Source organism: Symsagittifera roscoffensis, chromosome 8 (genome assembly GCF_963678635.1).
Source record: "Symsagittifera roscoffensis chromosome 8, txSymRosc1.1, whole genome shotgun sequence".
Taxonomy (NCBI): domain Eukaryota; kingdom Metazoa; phylum Xenacoelomorpha; order Acoela; family Convolutidae; genus Symsagittifera; species Symsagittifera roscoffensis.
The window spans coordinates 10,357,548-10,378,813 of NC_087069.1; the positions used below are offsets into that span (position 1 = coordinate 10,357,548).

Consider the following 21,266-nt stretch of genomic DNA (forward strand, 5'->3'; position numbering starts at 1 on the left):
AATGAAATGCAGAGAAGTACCCGGTTTTGGTTTCCAGGACTCCAGAAAAGACGACATTTTATATTTTTATTTAGGCTCAAAATTTATAAGTAAAAAGTGTATCTATAAACGAGATGATTCAATGCAGAATTTAAAAAAAAATGCGACAGAATACACGACTAACTTTTTCAATCTTAAAGCAAACCAATGTTTATGTAATGAAAAAGTACGTTTTAAATGAAAGCAATAATTCTCGACAAAACTATATTCAATACCACGCTTCAGAAAGTGTTTCTGACTAATATTTTTTTACACATTGAAACGCTTCAAGTCAAATAAATTTGCTATTTTTGAGAAAACTATTCTTGAATCTGCTATTAACTATGGCTTCTGCGATTAGCAGAGGATCTATGAAAGCCTACCCGCACTGACAACAAGGGATTAAGATCGACTTTAGTATGAAAATGTATATAGATATAATTATTTGATATCAATTTTAGTATAAGAAATTTCGAATAGTTAATAGAAAAAGTAGAAACTAAATAGAAAATCGATTTAAAAGTATCTTAAATCCCAGATAAAAAAATCGTTCCATGTCGATTTAAAACCGATTCAACTCCATTTTTTTTAGTCATAACTTGTTTTTTTTTGGATAAAAACGGATTTAAGTCGATTTCAGTCAATTTTTTCGTACGAATCTCATTAGTTTCGTGTTTCGAGTTACATTTTTTCTTGGTCCATTTTTGATTTTACACCAATAACGTATCCTTACGAGGCCAAACTGTGTCTTTTGTGAATGGCAAGCGGATTCCGCCACAAGGACGCTACCTTTGTTCGTCTTTTACCCTTTTATTCTCTTTGATCGTTCCGACAAAATTTTAACATGTTTAAAGACTTGTCTCTGGAATCCAGAAACATGCAAACACAATTATTTGCGCTTATCCAGTGAAAAATTTGGCCTCCTAAAAATAGTCTCATAATAAAAATGCGAAACAGTTTTAAAAATAATCATATAATTTTGTAATTCCTTGCATATTTTGAGCTAAAAATTTGACCTATATTGACCATTTTAATGATTTGTTACATAATTTTTGCCCAATATCTGATTTACAATGATAGTTTTCGATAATTTTATTATAATTCTTTGAGATCAAAATACGATTGTAATTACATTTTCCCTAATTTTTTATTTAGAGTTTTGCCCATAATCTGACTTACATTGGTAATTTTTCCTAATTTCTTTGCACATTTTTGAGCTCAAAATTTGATTTTTGAGTACAATTTTTTTTTGTATTTCAACAAAATCTATCGCGTGTGATCTTTTAGGAAATCGAGAATAAAATATTCCATTTTCTTTTAAATAGCATGTTTTTTTTCGACGTGTCGGCAAAAATATCGATTTGAAATGGATTTTTTAGATACTTAAATCGATGTGCTCAGGGGTCTTTTAAAATGGACTTGACTTGAATGGTTTAAATAATTTTCAAACTGATTTTAGTGAGATTTGGATGGATTTGAGTGTGTCGGAAAATCAAACCAAATCAATTTAACTTTGATTTTTTACACACAATCGATTTAGACACGACCGATTCAAACTCTTCAAGAAAGATCAAATTAAATCAAATTAAAATCGGTTTCAGTTCCTAAAATGTACATGGATAATCAAATTAAATGGGTACGAAACTAGTTTTGTCAGGGTATGCAGGTCTAAGCAAAATGCAGCCTGTCGACAATTTTCTGACAGCGCCTTCATTACCAATATATACTAAACTTGAGCAATTTTTTTCATTTCTCAGCAATTTTTGTTCAAAAATTTCCACAAAGTTTTTTTAACTGTTTGTTTTTCAAAATAATACCTAAAGTGAAGAAAAAGTGGTCCAAATAGGGTCTTTATAGTCAATTGGAGGAGCTTACGATATCAATTTTGCCCACCTAAAAAAGGCCGACGAAAATTGAGAACCTTAGTTGAAATCCCCCCACCTCATAGGAAAAACCCTAGATATGCCCATGGCACCAATCCGTTTGTTATTCGATGTTTTGATCGGCGCTTAAAAACGTAAACAGAACTTCTCGGGCGTAGAAAATCAAGTTTAAAATTTTTGCGTTGCAGGCACAGATCAGAGTGAAGATTGCTTCTTTGTTATTTTTTTAAATGTTTATGTTTTTTAATGTTTGATGTCTGTTCATACGAAAAAAAAAGAACAATTGTGTCCAGAAAATTTTAGAGGAAATATAACAAAAAACTTTCAACCTTTAAATATTGTTAAAAAAGCTTTCGTTGCTCAAGTCTCGACGATCAAATGTAAGAAAAAACATACTGAAAAATCGAACTTCACGTTGCAAACAGCAGAAAATGCTGTCAATTTCACATAATGATGAGCTGCCCATTTGGATTTCATTTTTAAAAAATTGAAATACATTGATGAGAGCTACAGAGAAGGGATTTCTGACTAGAATTTCCATCAAAATCTTAGATGAAAAATTGCAAACCTGTTTTAAGAACATTTTCAGGATTGAAATCGTGTTTTCACATTGACTTTCTTGCTAGTCAAATCTAACTAATATTCAAATCTAAGTGTCACAAAATCTATAATCAGTATAATCAATTAGTTGGGCCCAGTTCTTGAAATGTACATTTTTAACGGATTTAGATAGCTATTAATTTGATTTGAATTCAATTTAAATCGATTCGAAACAAGTTTTGTCATTGCAGGGTGGTACAACTATAACAAGTAAGTCACGTGATTTCCTATAAAACTGAAAAAAGCTGATTTCGAAAACTTTGAGGTCAAAAATAGTTTCTTCAGGGTCTCATCTAAAAAGGTTTTTAACCAATTCTCATATTTATTGTAACAATTTAAGATCTGAGCTGCAGTTGGAACGTGTCTAGGCAGCTTTTTTCAAATTTGTTGAAATATGTGCTGCTACTTCCACTCTGTACTCAACACTGGAATGCGCTAAGAAGAAAATGACACCCTATCCATCCTACTTTTGGCGAAGTAGACTTTGGTTCGACCGATGATAAAAATAAATCATTCAAAAAACTCGGAATAAAATCAAGACGTGAATAAAACAAAAGTAGCGGGTTGCTGGGTAGTAACTTAGATAAAAAGTACCGAACATATTCATGGAAAGTATTATAAACGAAAAACCTTTCATTTTTTTTGTTTATTTTCAAATTTGGTATACCATTTTTTTGCATGGTAAAAATACTAAAGGCTAGACTAAAGCTTGGCGCTCATCATAAAGCTAAAACTTATCATAAGTATTTACAATTGAACAAAAACGAACAAAAATTGTCCACAAAAATGAACAAATAAACCAAGAAAAATTGAAAAAAGCTTCATAATTTGTATTTTTGGAATATAGCTAAATTTTTAACAGTTGAAATAAAAATCTTATTCACTCGATAACGTTGCGGATAAATAAGGAGAAAGGTAGTATCATAGCTACTAAAAAAAATTATTGGCAAAAAACTTGATTTTAGAACGATAAATTTAGAGTTTCAAAAGAAATTACGATTTTCATATGAGTGAAAAATTAAATTGATAACCACGAAAACAAAAATGGTTCTACCATTGTTTTCTTCAAAATTATTTGGTCATTTTGAATCATATATGAGGCCTTGCACGGCCTAATCTTGCCCAAATTATTTTATTAGAAAGACTGTTTTTATCCAAAAATATAAATGACAAAACATTTTCACTCAAGAAACTGAGAGCGGTTTTAAATTCTCAGCACCAATTATGTCACATTTGAGGTGTCTGGATATAGTCTTATCGCATTTGAAGAACAATTGAAGAAACGGATTGAAGAAAAATGTTCACTTTTTCTCGCATTTGAAGAAACAGATTGAAGAAAAATTTTGACGTTTTCTCGGGGTTTCTTTTATCCTCCACATCTACACTGTCCAAGGGCCACGAATCAATCAACCCTAATAATCAGGGGTAAATTAGAAAAGAAAATTTAAAAACTGTTTTTTTTTAGAAACTCTTTCTTGAAAATCGAATTCTGAAACTGAAATTTTCGACAAAACAGCAAAAAGAACAGACATACAAAAAAGCGAACACTTAGCGAAAATATAGTAAGCATGGCTCTTTTTTTTAAAACTAACCAGCAACTCTATATCCTTTTTATGGTGTAATGAAGAGCTTTTCAAGATTGAATATGAAAAGCACATGTACTTGTCATGCCCTATAATTAGTCCGCATGCCATTTTTGTAGCAATCAGTTAATCTAAGCAGAAAAAAAACTAAATTACTGATGGGGTATCACAGATATTCTTGACTTATATTTCGACTTTGCAAACCGGACAAGTGCAGTTTTGCGACATAAAATCCACAAGAGAGATGCAATCTTTAGCCAAGCACAAAGTCGTTACATACCCGATTTTGGCCGAGAGACACTTAACATAATTAGAACACAGTCAAAACATACCCAATTTTGGTTGAGAAAGTCAAAAGATACCTGATTTTGGTTCAGAAACAGTCAGAATGTAGGTCAAGCATTGTCTAAACATACGTCAAGCAAGACTAGATTTTTTTCAAAACTTAGAAGATTAATTGCAATTTGGATACAGAGCAGCAAAATTCTGCTCACAAAAGACAAACATGAGAAAATAACAATCAACAGCAGTCATTTGGGAGGACTGCTTATCTAAAAACTTGAAATTTTTGAACGAATCCTTTAGTTTTTTGAGATTTAGGGGTCGCGACAAGAAAAAGTAAAATTTTACAAAAATTTCCTCAAATAGCAGTTTATAAATCAACAGTTTTAGATTGGTCAAGAAACTAAAAATAAAATGGAAGATTCAATTTTTAAAAATAAGGTTTTGAATTTTTCAATTTACTGAACTTTATAGTCTATTTTCAGATCATCACATAAAAGCGCACTGAAATGCATACATGTTACTTTTTTGTTAAGTTGCTCAAGCTATTTATTGGTAGAGAAAAACGAGAAAGTTGAAGCATAGGCCGAGCACAGTCAAAACATACCCATTTTTATCGAGAAAGTAGAAGCATACGTCGGGCACAATCGGAATAAATTTCGAGCACATTAGAAACTTAGGTAAGAACAGTCAAAGTAACCATTGATTTGAGCTTGGTTAGTGTTTTTTAACCAGATAAAAAATGGTTTTTTAACTTGCCGTTTCCTCCTAAGAACTGATTACAGGTTGAACTCAAGTTTAACTTCACATTTTGTGACTTAGAGAGTTAAGATAATGCTTACAAACCTCATTATCTCATGGTTAATCACGCAACTGGAAACAAATCTGAGATGGATGAAAAGTTTTAGGAATCATAATGTGTGTCAAGAAAGTCTAAACAGCGGAAACAAACCCATTTTTGGTCAAAAAATCGAAACTTGTAGAAGCGGGCTCCAAAAAATAAATTTGTAAAGATTTCGGAACGAGAAAGTCGAAACATACCAAATTTTGATCGAGAAAGCTGAATATATTAAAGTTTTGTCGAGAAAGTCAACGCATGCCAAATTTTGGTCGATAAAGTCAAATCATACCAAAATTTTGTCGAGATAACCGAAACACACCAAATTTTATTTGAAAAAAAAATCGAAACATGCCAAAGTTTGATCGAGAAACTAGAAACAAGCTGAAAAACGGTTCGATAGACGAATCATACCAAAAATTGGCTGAGACAGTCAAAACATACCAAATAAAATAAATCAAAAAAACCTCGAAAATAAAACGAAACAAAAATCGACCACCTCGATCCGAGATCAAAAAAAGAGCCTTAAATTGTTTGAAATTGATCTTACATGCATTGTCGTGTGTTATTCGTATTTTGTACAAGTTTTCGGTTAATGGCATGAACGGCAAGTCAACATTGTTCCTCTCGAATTTGTTCAGGTGAGTTTTGCTGTCACTCAATTGTAACTGGTCTCACACGAACCATATATAAAGCAACTGCAACCTAAGTGATCCATACATTACGAGGCCAAACTGTGCGCCAGATTGGATTCCAGAGACAAGTCTTTATACATGTCAAAATTTTGTATTTCAAAATTCTCAACGATCAAAGAGATTGAAATAAGAAAAGATGAACAAAGATAGCGTCCTTGTTGCTGAATCCGCTTTTAGTTCATAAAATACTCACTTTGGCCTCGTAATGTATTATTTTCAAACTAAATCAACATGCGATTCAGGTTTTAAAAAAGCAATATAAATTGTAAATATCGTAAAGAAAATTGTTGTTTGAATTGAAATTGAATATCATTATTTCGTACAGCCGTTTTTGAGCAGCCAACGTTACGCGTCTTACGTTAGGTTGAAAAAAACTCTTAATCGACGAATGCTTATCAAAAATTTTCAGAAATCAAACAAAAATTGTGTTTTTTAATCAAATTCGCAAAATTTTGGACTATGTTCGTAACCGAACACAAGAGACGAAGACCGTGGTTACTTAAAATTTGAGTCACAGAAAGATTAATGGTTTTGCATGTACAATGCATTTAAAATTACCTAAATACATATGTCTTACAAAAACAATTTCATCAAAATGTCGGCTTCTAAATATTGGTCGGCCACCAAAATTTTTTAAGATGGCTAAACTTTCGAATTTAAAAAACACAATTCAAAAATCATTTGCCTGGAAATCTGGAAAACCATTGCAAGTGCTGTGTATCCAAGACTACTTTATGCTTAATCAAAAAAATTTTGATAGACTTGTATGTACGAGAATAGTTTTGCGCTTTGAATAAACAAAAATTTGTATGTACGAGAATAGTTTTGCGCTTTGAAAAAAAAACAAACAAAATAGTTTGGGGAAATTTTGAAAATACTTTGTAAAATTTTCAGTTTGGTCATCGAAAATCTAGTAGTCAAATCATTTTTTTGTTCATGAAAATTGCATGAGCAGCATTTTTGTCACAAAAATTTCTTTTTTAATATGATACATCGATTTTATGCCAAAAAAATCGAAAACTTCAAAATTTGACGAACATCGTAAATTTTATTGCAGCCCTTCCAATTGTGACGCAAATGAACTTGATGAGAGTATAACTCTGATGTTTGCTGCAGTCCTATAGTTTGCTTAAGAAGTTTTGATTAGAAAATCTCTCTGTTCTCGACAATTTTTCGAAAAACAATCCGTTTTACTGAAATAATAAGAAAAAAATTATACAGAAAAATGACTCAGTTCCTATCTTAATGACAAACCAGTGAAAATGTTTATTGTTCCGACCATTGAAAATGGGGAGGGAAAATGTATTAGGGTGTGTTTAAGTTCTTTTTTCACGCAAAATCAGGTACCACAATTAATCAATGGAATATGTAGAAATATGTATCTTAATGTAGCTCTTTCAGTTGCCGCAACCAAAATTAAAACTGTTTCGAAAACTAATCCTTTGTCGAGCAAATTTAGATTGAAATTTTTGAGTTTGAATCCAGATGCTGGCGAGTAAAGCGAGATAGAAGTACGCTTATGAAAAGAGGGAAAGCTTCTTTATGTTTAACTTCAGCTGTGAAAACCAATTTTACTAAAGAGAAAATAGTATTTGGACTTTTTTTGCGAAATTTTTGGAACGAAAAACATGAAAAATTCAAAATTTTCAGCACAAAAAAAAGAAAAAATTTTTGGTGATATTATGTTGTTTTTCTAACTTTTTATGCAAAAATTTTTTTTCTAGTTTGCTTTTTTTTACTATGTACTATGACTTTCGAATACGCCTCAATTCTAATTTTTTAAATAGAAAGTTGGATCACATCACACAGAAAAACGACAAAGTTTCAAAAAAAACCTGTTTTTCAAATAGAAATTTATATCACACCAAACAAAAAAACTACATAATTTCGAAAAAGAAACGAATTTTTATAGGACTACGGTCGGAACAATCTGTGATTTTTGCTCAGTAACCGGCTATCAGTGGTCAAGTTCTAGAGTTTTAGAAAAAAAAATCAATTGGAGCATTCATACAAATAGTATCAATGGTTTAACAGCGCATAAAACAATGAATGACTTAGCTATCCTGAAAAAAGTTATTCACAATTGCGTCAACATTTTGAACAGAGAAACGCCTACAGTAACAATTCTGGAAATCATCGCGAAAAGCAACATGAAATTTTTTTTTAATTAGATCAAATAGAATTAGATTTGATGAACGGTAATTGGATTTTAAATGAAAATAAATCGGATTTTCATGTAACGTAGTAATTTTACAATCAACAAGCCTCTTCATATCAGTTTAATTTACTGACTGACCTGAATGCCATTTTCAGTAAGAACAATAAGAAAAAACGAAAATTTTATTTATTTTTTTACTTTTAAAAGTGTTTTAAGCATCTCTCGTTTCATTGATCATGAAGATATGGTTTAAATTTTACAATGCGCGGCAACAAATTGCCAATTCACACAAATTTCAAAACTTTGAGTTGATTCAACAACCAAATTCATCCTAGCTTTATCCTGAAATGCAAAATCTTCAACAAAGCCTGATCGTTTTCGATGGTGTCGATTTAATTGCCCAGACAACTTAATTGCAAACAGTAGCTTTTGTTGATAAGCAATCGTTTCAACTTGGAACTTTTCGTTGAACAAGGAAATCTTTTTAAAAACAGATTTTGGTTTAACTGACGACAAATAAACAGAGGAAAAAAGCTTTTGAAAAACTCAGACATTTCGCTGCCATTTGCGTTTTTTATAAAGAAACAAAATTTTGACAGTTTTGGATGAAAAATATTCAGTAGTAAGATGATAAAAATTGTCAACATTCAAATTTAGGGTAAAATTTTTGTTAAAAATGGCGAATGGTTTCAAAATCATAAGGTTGATTGGAAACTTTGAACGACAGAAGTAATGCAGAAAAAAGTTTACAAGAATTAAATTTCGGCAACCATAAAATCAAAATCTTGCCAATATCGTTCTGAAAACGGTTTAAAAAATCAAGAAATCAATTATTGATCACAAACTGGCCTATAAAGATGTGAATGGTTAAAAAAATGTCTAATATTGCTAGTTTTGAAAAAGATTGCTGCTTACTAACGATAAAAAAAGTCTTACCAGAACACGTTATTTCTTATTACGCTTATGTAATTAAACAACTAAAAAAATTTTCAGAAATCTAAAAATACACTAAAAAGTTTGAGGCAATCCTCGAGAACTTTTCAAAAAATATATTTTATTCGAATAAAAATTTTTGCATTAAAACTATTTAAAATCTCATAATTTTGTCGGCTGAAAATAAGAAAAAAATCAATGACATATAAAAACAAATTGATTGCAGAGAATTTAATAAAAAGCCAGAAATGATCATTTGAAGTCAAGTTTTGATTGTTTTGTTTGTAAACGATTAAACATTTTTGATAGCAAATAATTGAGAAATGAATTGTTTTAAAATCATTTGATTAGCATCTGACATATATTGTTATCCTCTAGCCAGAAGAAAAAAAAGGGTTCAGGGCACTCCTGGGATTCCTGGCAGAGGCTATCCAGTAACCCTGCCAGAAATTCTATGAAAAAAATCCTGGAAATTAGGTAGCGACACCTGTTAGGTACCCTTCTAGGAAATCAGACTTATGTACAAAATTCTGGCTAATTTTGTAGTCACCGCAAAGTCGTTTTATGCCAAACAAACAATTTAACAACAAAATTTTTACTGGGAAATTGGTTTTTTTGTTTGTTATATAAGGTAATCAAGACTGTTTTTCACACGAATAAAAAACTAAAAAACAAAGCTTCAAATTTGCGTGGAGGCGTAGTTAGTTTTGTTGTTGTTTTAAAATAATAAGATACGTCTAAATGTGACAAAAAAAATCCTTAAATTTTTTCTGACACTGTTTCTCTGAGGTAGAAGACATCTAGTCATAACAAATTTATTTTTTGTTATGCTTATTCAATGTAAAATTCAAACATTTTTTTTTCAATGATAAATCTACAAAGGCAATTTATGTACGAGATAATTGACAATTGATATATGGATATTTTAATGAGACTGTTCTTTGTTCTGATTCGTTTTCGAGCAGGTTGGAAAAAATTTGCAATATTGAAAATTTAACCAAAAAAAGCAATGGACACTCAGACTGCTCTCAAACTTCTAGGGCAAACGATGAAAAAAATTAAGGGCAAATAATTTAAAAATGAGCTGATTTAAAATCTATAAAAATATCTGATTTAGCATCTGACATGATTGTTATCCCCTAGCTAGGGGAAAACTTAAAGGGTCAAAGGCAATCCTGGATTTCCTGGTCGGGTTATCCAGTAACCCTGCCATGAACTCTGAGAAAAAAATTCTAGAAAAATAGGCCTGGAAACCTGTTAGGTACCCTTCTAGCAAATAATGTTTTTTCACAAAAATTGCCTTTAATTTTCAGTCAGCGCAAAGCCATTTTAAAGCTCGGGACAAAATTTTGCATGAAAAAATTTAGCTCACTTGGTCTATAACGTAGCCCAGACTCAATTTTTTTATCAAAGAACCGAAAAATGAATGTCTGTTGTGTGTGGAGCCATAATTAGTTTTTTTTTTGTTACGAAATTGTAAGAAAAGCTATAAATTTGACAGAAAATTATCTCAACCTACTTCAAACATCGTTTTTTTTAGTTAGAAGCTATCTAGCCACGTCAAAAACTTGTAGTTTGTTATCTTAAGCCTGTGCGAAGTTGAACCTTCACTTTCAATGCTGACTCTAGAAATGCATTTTATCTGCAAGATTCTTACCTGTTAACCAGTGGATTGTTTTTTTTACGATAATATCTTTTGGTTGATGTTTTTTAAGGCAGGCGAGTAAACAATTTGCAAATTTAAAAACTCAGCAAAAAAACTTGGAAGTCCATGCTTTCACTCGTAGAGTGCTCCAGAAAGTCCAGGGCAATCCCTGCAAGACTTAGACATGGTTTTCCCCCTGGCCCGTCCCGGCTCCAGGGGTGACTCCAGGGATGGACTCTCATGGTTAGGTAACTCGGGATGAGCTAATTTATGGTTTTTCTTTATAGAAATGAACAAAGAATTCAACAATGCTCGAACTACAGTAATGTTCTTCCAGAGCTGACAGGTCGCTTGTGAGCATTGGTTGCAGTGATGTTTCAAAAGCTCAGTCGGATGTAACTTGCAAGATATCACAGACTATATACATTGGGCCGATCTGAAACAATCGCATAGAGTTTCTAGAAGTACATAAAATAAACCAGCGAGGAGGAGAGTTTTTATTGCTCGCCAATTTGTTTTAGAGCACAAAAATGTATCTGGTATTTTTCGAGAAAAAAAATTTCAAAGTTTAAAAGTACTACGTGTAACTACTTATGTTTCCCTGATATATATTGGATTTTCGACTGTCCTTTACTGTCCTTTAATGTCTTTTGAAATAAGCTTAGACTCAGTTTTGTTCAGACTTTCGAAAAAAGCAAAGAGTATATATGCTCTGGGTGGTGTTTTATTCAGACCAGTTCTCAAAAATATTTCCCTTGGGTCCTTTTCACCAGTGATTGATATGACCCTCATTAATAGACTAACATGACTAAAAGAGTGCCGCGATACTCTGATGTTGAAAACTTAAAGCGCATTATTTACGTTAACGATTTATCGCACACCACACAGTCAATCCATTTTCAATTGAGGCAGACTATTTTGTCTTTTTATTCAGCCTAAAATTCCTTGTTTGTAAATAGTTCATAAAACAAAAATTATTTGAAACCAATTTATGGACAATCGGGACATTCAGGGTTTCACCCTGATCGAGCAGTCTTGCTATAGAATATCATGCTATAGAGTATTATTTAGAACACATTCTTTTTCATTAAAATTGTTATTGTCTATTTGACTCGTCAATTTCTTCTCGAAAATAACGACGCCAAACTGTGTTCTACAGGGATAGGTGGAAAATTTGATTTGTTAGTCTCTGACAGGTCTCTGGTAAACTTGTTAAATTTCTGTCGCAAAAATCAAAGAAAACGAAAGAGCAAAAGAAGAACAAAGAAAGGATCCTTGTCGCTGAATCCGCTAACAGTTCACAAATTATATAGTTTGGTCTCGTAATGAAGTAATTTAATTGTCTTTGATTTGATATCGCCTTTCTAAGAACTTAATTAATACTGCCAAATTGATGTTTATCAATTAATTTCCTTTCGATCATTTTGAACGGTTTAATTCTATAATGTAGACTTTAGGGGGCCTCAACTTTTTGTTCCGCGTTTCTTGGAGACCTACTGTTTTTGACGGAACTTTTTTTATACCATCTGAAAAATAATGTTTTTCTGAGCTCATATTTGAAAAAAGAGTTACAGGGGTCTAAAATTTGCTATAATGGCCAACATGGGGTGTTTATTGCGCAATATATTGCGTTCTAAAAAGACGCAAAAGCAGAAAATGAATGCGTTTCAACTGAATTGAGCTTTAAACTGAATTTTACCAAGCGTGTTCTGGGATAAATATGAAGAAAAAAATGATTTTTTTTTCGATCATTTTATCAACCGTTCAACCAAATTTTTTTTTAAATTGGCCTTAAAGTGCATCTAGATAATTCAGGGCTTTGTTCTGATATAAGAGCAGTCTTTTGAAGTCAATAAAAAATTTGCAGTTGAATTTTTAGGTTCTAATGGAACTCTAAAAGCCACATGTATTTTTTCTCAGAAACTAACTAAAGCGATGATCGATTGGTATTTGTCTATGTCCAAAAAAAAATTTGTTTCAGCCGACCACATACAGAAGATTCATGTAATATTTGATAATTTTTTGTCAAAACATCATGCCTACTTGAAACGAACATAAATTACGACTTTTTGTCCGCTTCAAAATCGCTTCTGGAATTAAGTCCGTTGACAAAAGCTTGTAAAATAATCTATGCACATAACTTAGCCTTAAAACGTAGTACATACAAGCAACTAGATTTTAGCACACTTGTGTCAACGCGAGACTGCCGTTTAATGATTCGAAAATTGCAACCGAGTTTTGGTGTTTTCAGTCTGTCGCAACCAACTTTGGATATTTCCAGTTCGTAACTTCAGGATTCCAATATTTTAGGACTTTGCAGACCTGTGAATAATTGTGGTTTCTGCAACTCGCAGGCGATCTATGAAAGGCATTCAGCCTGTCTAAGCATAATCTGCTCCTCTTTCGCCAGATTCCAGACAGAACTATTTTTTGATGTTCTTTTTTGCGACTCGAGGACGTTTTTTTTTTGCGCATGGAGCTTTCACGTGCTACCACTATTGCAGTCAAAACCTCAAACTAGAGTTAAAATGATACCTCGTCCTCGCACTGCAATGGTGAAACCTCGTAGCAATGCAATGGCAGGGGATCGATTACACAATCAACGGATTAAAAGTGAACTCCTTACCACTAAAATAAGAGCCTCCCGATGAGTCCGCGATTGGTTAGACTCACGAAAAAGTATCCGGAACCAGTGCAACCAAGAAACTTTAAGCGTCACACAAATTGATTTTCAATTTTGTTACATTGAAACGTGACGCTTAATAATATAACAAAAAAGGTTGAATATGTGGAAAAAGTTGTATTGCATAAACTAAACATAAAATGAAAAAAGGTTGCTATGAACTGTTGATTTTTTTCATAGTTTTTTTAATTGTAGATTTGATTCAAAACATCTTATGCTAGAATATTAAGCCTGTCTCAATGTAGAAAATATGATAGTATTAGTTTTTTGCCTTATTTTCTGAAACTAGAAAATTTATATGTTTCGCAATGTTTTGGTTTGAAGTTCATCAAGGGGCAGATCTAAAAGTTTTTCGAGATGGGGGGTGCGATATTATATGGCATAAAAAAAGTAAGTTCCGGATCTGAGGGTCAGCGATCTCGTTACCATAGTCAGTATCTTATTGTTCCGACTTTCGATACGAAAGTAACGGAATACTTGTGCTCGGGGTGGGATTTTTTTTTCTTCAGACAAATTTCGACTTTTTAATTAGCCATTTTTGACGGAGTTTTTTTTTATATCATTCGAAAGGTATTGTTGTCTTGAGCTCAAATTTGAAAAGATATTTTACCAATGATCATTTTTTGTAAAGGTATGGGGGTTTAAAGATTGCCATTTTGGTCAATTTGGGACAAAATTAACGCGCGATATATTTCGCGCTATCAACTTGTAAGCGGAGATTTAATCCATCTAAGAAAATGTAAAAGACGGCAGAAAAAGTAACAGCATCGCAGATATTTCTTAGTTGCTTCCGAAAACTATGCACGTGCTCTTCATCTAGTTGTTCTAGACTACACTAGAAGATGACTCTTCATATTGTATTCCAAAAAGCTTTTATTTTTGCTCTAGTTTTATTCATAACTTTTTGTTATTATATTTGAAGAAAACATCATATTTCTCCATCCAGCAAAGGTCATCCAGATCTGTTGAACATTCCAGTTCAATTGAACCATCCAGTTCAGTTGAACAATCCAATTCAAAAAGGTTTCCATGAATTGAAATTCGTCGGGAATACGGTTCGAGCCGTTTTGTATGTTTCAGCCGTATCATCGCACAAACTTAAAAAAAACCAGTTACACCAGACTTGCGGTCAATTTTTTGCTGGATCAATTTTCAAGAGACCTATTTTGTGATTCTTGGAAGAGTCAATTGACGGAGCTGGAGCGAGATGTTATATCAAGAAAAGACGGTGAGAATCAAGGTAAAGAGAAGGAAACTTTGTTATTCGACTCGATTTTAATGAATATTGGAACATGTATGATTTATTCAGGCAACGTCATTTTCAGTTTTATGAAGGACACTACAAAAATGCGCTCAAAAAAGGAAGTTTCTGGAAGCAAAATATAGCATGAAAATATTTGAACTTCAAAAAGGAGAAAGATCCTTGATCATTGATCCGAATGATTACGTTAGTTTTTTGCGAAGTTATTGCTTATTCTCGCCTGCAGTTTGCTACAGTGTCAACAGTGTATGGATAGCCACGGACAATTGGATGAACGTAGATAGATTTCAAAGGGGACTTGAACTACAACATTCGCACTGCACCCTACAAGAATTAAGGCGTCCCAGAGAAGACGATATTCATCCGAGTCTTTAGAGTTCACTTTAACTGACCTTCGGATACTGATGTTGTCAGAAGTTGCAATTGGCACTTTTTCATCAAATTTTCTGATGTTGGCTCACGAAATGCGAAGCGCTTTGAACCCTTTTGTTTCTGATTTTACTTTTTCCCTCGATACTCAATAAACATTGTCCCCAGCAGCTCGTCCGCCAATTTACAGATTAGCAAGTTGTGATTATGTTTTCCCCGAGCTATCAGAATCAACTCTCGCGCCCGGTCAACCATGGAACAGAGAATTCAAAAAAAAATCACACTGCTGAATGTCAGAACCTGGAGGTTGTAATAATACGAAAGAAAAATGAACCCACTGGTCTCGCTGAAGTGAACTTTCAACAAAAGAAGAGACACAAGACCTTCTATGTTCCAGTTTACGCAATGTACAAAGCAATCACTTCAACCTAATGCGAACATTTTTCGTCGTGAACAAGCTGAGCGATCTAAAAATTGGCCCACTTGCGTACAAAGTTTTTGGAAGATAATTGAAAGTTTGACCCTTTAGCGAAATGTAACATACACAAATCATATTCATTTCTCATCTCCTATTTTTGAGAAAACTCTCAAACGGGAGTTTATACAAAATTACATTTTTTGACTTGAAATTCCTGGGATCAATTGATGTGTATTTATGTATATTTATTTTCGACAAAAATGTCAAACAATCTGATCAAAGATACTATGTTTTTACGCATATTATGTTTTTTGATTGTAAAAACTTTGCTTTAATAATCTAGAAACTCTTATTAACGTTTATAATTAATGCTAAAATTCAAAATCATCCCTCTACAAAATCTATTGCGTGACATTAATCCCGTATGACTGCTCCTAATTATAGAAATTTCGGATCATAAAAAACTATTCTACCGACATTCAGCACTCTGAAGAACGTTTTCTATGATAGGTGTTTTACCCCGAGTGCTGCTGAAAATCTGGGCTAGCAAAAACAATTCGGAAAGCCAGAATTACCGAAACCACCATTTTCCATTATCAGGGCTTCAGTGAATGTGACAAAACTGTTAAATTTCGTTTTATAAGAAATTTTGTTCGGCTCATCGCACTCTCGACTAAAGGTGATAACTTTTGCTTCTAGAATAACTAGTGCAATTTGAATATCACATTTTTTGCTCAATTTTCTTTCGCATTTTCACATATTCACTTAATATTTTCAAAAGATAAATGCAAAAGAATAATCACGTCATTTTGGTATTACATACATGGGTGAAAAATGGATTGTTCCAACTTTTAAAAAAACGTTATGGAATGCTTTTGTTCGGGGTAAATTCTGTTTTGATTTCCGAAGAAATTGACGGAACATTTGCAATCGGGGTGTTTCTTTTTCTCCAGATAAATTTCGACATCTTAACTAACAAATTTTGACAAAATTTGTTATATCATTCAAGAAGTATTCTTATCTTGAGCCTAAACTCAAAAAGATAATTCAATTGCTATCTACTTTCGCAAAGCTATTAAGCCTTACCAATTAAGCCTCTTTGAGATAATTAACGCGATATATTTCGTGTCTATAAAGCGTGAGCGGGCCTGCTAGAAATTGTTCCAAATTAGACCGAAATTGGATGCATGCTATTTAGACTATTTAAAACTTTTATACATGCTAAAATTCGCATTTGTTCATTTAATATCGCAAGATGGATAATTTTCTCAAAAAATCTCAAAAAAAAAGTTTTTTTTTTTATTTTTCAAAAACTTTATCTTTTTTTTTCAAAAGCGAACACTATTCCATAGAGTTTACAAGGTCGTCAGATCGTTCAGAGTTTGCCATTGATACGATCAGTTTTGTTAATTTTGGTTTTGAATTTATCAAGATACTCTTGTTAATTTTATTCAAAGTAAACTGAATTTTATTTTAATAAGCTGTGAATCTCCAATATGCATAATTTGTATCAGATATCATTCTTTCTCTCGTTTTTATATCACACACTTTTCATAAAAGAGCAGAAACAATGAAGAGAGCATAGCAACAGCTTTCTTTCAGAGAGAGACATCCATAGCAACAGCTTTCTTTCAGAGAGAGACATCCATAGCACCAGCTTTCTTTCAGATTCAGAACAATTTATGTAGCAGCAAATCTATTTTTATTTCTATTTTGCCAATTTTCTGTATTTCGTTAGGTTTCTAGGGCTCAAGCGTGAATTATAATCCTGAAAAAGGAAGTCGAGTGAATGCTGCGTGGCAAATTATCCCACACTCAAAATTTTCCAAAGGGAATCCCGCATCGAGCGCCCATGAATTCTTATCAATTATAATGGATTCCCGAGACAAAAATAATCCTTTATAATCCATTACAGATGTAAAATTCAGACCACGAAATCGATTATATAGCCATTATAATTGATTACTTTAGAACGAAAATAATCCATTAAAATCAATTGTAATTCATTAATTTTGTCACTGATCGAATATTTTTGCCAAGATAATCCATTATATTAGATTCATTTTGAACTAAAAATCCATTATAATCCATTATAATCGATTATAATCCATTTAATTTTTAGAGCTAAGTTCAACTGATTTTGCAAAGTTTGGAAATTTCGCGTGAAATTTGCAAAATGTATGCCATGTCTTTTACTAAATGAGTGCCATGTCTCAACGTCATCCCTGCTTTTACCCCCCCCCCCCAACTAAAAGGGCGGGGTAAACTGGGGAAGGGTGGTGTAAAATGGGTGGAGGGGTGTAAAATGAGGGGGAGGGGCGATAAATTTTAAAAAATAGAGCCAAAAATTTTATTGTGAAATGTAACATTTTATGAAACCTAATGCGTAGCAACTGCACTAAACAGGAAATGCGGTAAATTTGAAAAAAAACAATAAAATTTTCATAAATAACCTCTCGAAACAATCCATTAAATTCGATTATAATTGATTTTATTAGCATAGAACTATTAGGATTATAATCCATTTTTAATGGATTATAATCGTTTATTTCGTCATTTTATAGATACTGTTCATATTATGACAATATAATTGCACAAATTGCCTAAATGACTCAAAATTTAATACCTAACAGTTTCAGTGTTGCTTTCAAGGTGCCATAAATCCAGCTCAAAACTGCAGATCACTAAGCTTTTCATTTAACGAAATGTTTTTGAGACTTTTCAAAGAGCAATCGAAACTCTAAGGGTTCTGAAATGATAAAAAACATACGTGTTGCACTTTGAAGGTTTTATTCAGAATTTTTAAAATTTCAGGATCTGTAACACAAGCAAAGAGTTTTTTAAAGACAGCATGACTGCTCGTATCAGGGCAAAACCCTGAATGTTCCGACTGTTTGAATTTCTATGGATGTATCTAAATAAAATAAATGATGAAATTTTCAAAAAAAAAATGTGAAAAAATTTCAAAAATTTATTTCAGGCATTACGAGGCAAAACTGTGCACTGGATAGCAGAGACAAGTCATGATAGGAACTCGTTGGAACAATCAAAGGAGAAAAAAGAAGAGAAGAAGAACAAAAGGAGTGTTCTTGTTGTGGAATGCGCTTACAATGCACAAAATAAAGTTTTGCCTCGTAACCGATGTTATTTTGGAGATTCATCATCCCAAACGTTATGTAAAGTACAACAGCATATATTTTGCATAAAGCAATAAAGCAAAGATTTAAATAGACCAAAGAGCCTGTCTCAGTTCAATTTGAAACAATTTCTGAAACGCATTGAATCCGTTAGTAGCAAAAAATAAATCACATATTAAAGGAGCCAAAAAGGCCAAACTTGCAAGTTATAAGCCCTCAATAATTTAAGAAAAACAATAACAAAAAAAATGTTTTTTTTTCAAGTTTAGGGCAACAGTATCTTTCGATTGATATTTTGAAATTTCTGTCAATTTTTGCTGGTTAAACGACATTAGTTTTTTTCGAGTTGAGGAAGGTATGCCAGTTAAAAACTGTTTTCTAACCCTTCCCGTTTGTTGATTTGCTGGAAAGACCCGTACAACTACTCGCTATATTTGTGAGAAAATCTTCAGTTATTGCGTAATTTTTATTGAACCTGAGTTCGGGAAAAAACTGTCCAATCAAAGTTTTTTATATCGGTTGCGTAGACTGTCAGGTGCAACTTCAAAATCTTCCCTAGTGGCTTCTGGCAGCTGTTCATTGAATTGTATTGTACCTCCTGGTACTCTGGGGCGAAGGATAAGGTGTCTTCTGTACTCAAGAACCGCTGATAACCCAATCGAACCCAAGAGTTATCTGTTGTACACAGCAAAGTGTTCCGACGGAGATCCAGAGAATCCAGCTAACGATTGATTGCCTTTGAACTTTGAATTGTTTGGTGAGCACAAATAACTAACAAGCATCAGTCATAAAAAAACTCACAGGGATCAAATTCGCCTGTTGAATTGAAGGTTCGAGAAGTGGTTGAGGGTTTTGCATCAAAAGTTGGTTGTCTTCATTCATATTTCAATCCGAGAATATACTCGAGTAGAATTACAAAACAAATTGAAGCGCTAACAATGTTTAAATAAATATAAAACTGAGAATTTTAGAAATCAAATCCTTATCGAGCAATAGGCTGTTGGCCCGTTTCTTCACTTGAGTATAAATTAAAGTGAATCGTTATTTTACTTCTTTAAAAGAGGTATGCAAAAGTACTTTGGTGATTGGGTGAAGTTTCACTTGTTACGAATAAAGAAACATCCTTAGTTTTCTATTGAGCTATTTGAGGGCACAGCCATCGGCTGAAAATGATTACCACAGTAATTGTCTGGGTATATTTTCTAGCCTAATTTTGATATTTTGCGAAACAACACTGTTAACTTAGGACATTTTTTTAAAAAAATAGCTGATTAATTCGAGTCTGCAATTTCTAGGAAATAATAAAAAGAAGGGTGGTAATAACGGAGTTAAGTTTTGAGAAACTGGTAACATATAACTCAGAATCTCAAACTGGTAACATATAAACTGTGTTTATATAACTCAATCATTTTAGTAATTAGGATGCGTCAAAATTCAGAAAATTGATATTTCTGAAGTAATTGTAAAACAATTCAAATTAAGAAACAAAAACGAAAGTGAAATTAAAATTTAAGCGTCTATGATGTTTTTGTGAAGTTCTGTTATGCTATCCGGGAATTTTCAGTCGCCAAATTGTATGCTTATTTTCAGTCCGTAGTGTTCTTGTACTTTAGCATAAATTTTGGTAAAATTCATCTCTTGTTCGGAAAAGTGTTTTAGACCAAAAACACAACAATATTTTTCTTTCTTTCCCTTTTTCCTATACTATCCTTTTTCTGGCTCCTTATTTTTTGCGTTTAACTTTGTGATTAAAAACTCTTGGGTTAAATTTTCTATGCAATTTTTTATACCAACAACATCATTAATTAAAAGAAATGGCAAGCATATATATTATAAGCATTTGATAGAAGTACGGGCATACTACACGTCATTTTAGAACCAAAAATGGGGCACTCAACATGATTAACTTGGTTGCCTTGATCATCTGTAGTCTATGTTGACATTTGAAAAGATTATCGCTAAAGAATTCATCATTTGTTTTCCTGTAAAAATTACAGTACCCGCGAATGAAGCAAACTTTATAAGCCAAAAAAAGGAATTTTGCCATTATGAATATTGCTCAATTTTTGAAAAATGTTTATTTCGTATTGAGTTATAGATACCCATAGAATTCAAAATCCATGGAAAATATTGTTTTGATCTCTCAATGAATTTTTTATGAAACAAATCAAAATTACGGTTTTTGCAGTCTGATTCTAACTTCACGATGTTCCAACTAAAACAAGAATTTAGTCGATTCAAAAAAAAGTTGGAAAAAATGTTACGGATTAAATATATATTCAAGGATGATTAAACCATCGCGATGGGTATCTGCGTTCTTTCTAAATAGCTACTCATCCGAAAACACTTCGAATATGAAATTTTTCTTTCAAACTTAGAACTTCACTGTCGTTTTTCAGTTGCAAACATAATCCGCACTTTTGGGACTAGTCAATTTTTTTTTCATCTCATATGTTTATGTGCCCTTCAAAAATATCCGGATAAGGAGATTTCAGTTTCAAAAACTTTTCATGTTTGATGAAAAAAGGCTTGAATTATTCTTTTAGAACCCCAAGTCACAGATTGTGATTGTCTTGTCTATCCAGATTTTGTTTGCTTATCAATAACTTAAGACAATCTTTATCAACTTTGGAAATTTTTAAATAAACGAACATAAAAGTATTTTTTAACTGAACACAAAAGAAATTACCAAGAATTTTAAAGGCCGGCTTCGAAGCTATTGTCCTAAAAAACAATTGAAATCTCATTTTAAAGGTAAACTCA

The 21,266-nt window shown here is 32.4% G+C and overlaps 1 protein-coding gene across 1 annotated transcript in view; it reads left to right on the plus strand.

Annotated features, from left to right (window-relative positions):
- Nucleotides 1-21,266, plus strand: part of LOC134853159 (endophilin-B1-like) — a 175,756-nt gene that overhangs the window by 4,006 nt on the left and 150,484 nt on the right. The window lies entirely within an intron of this gene.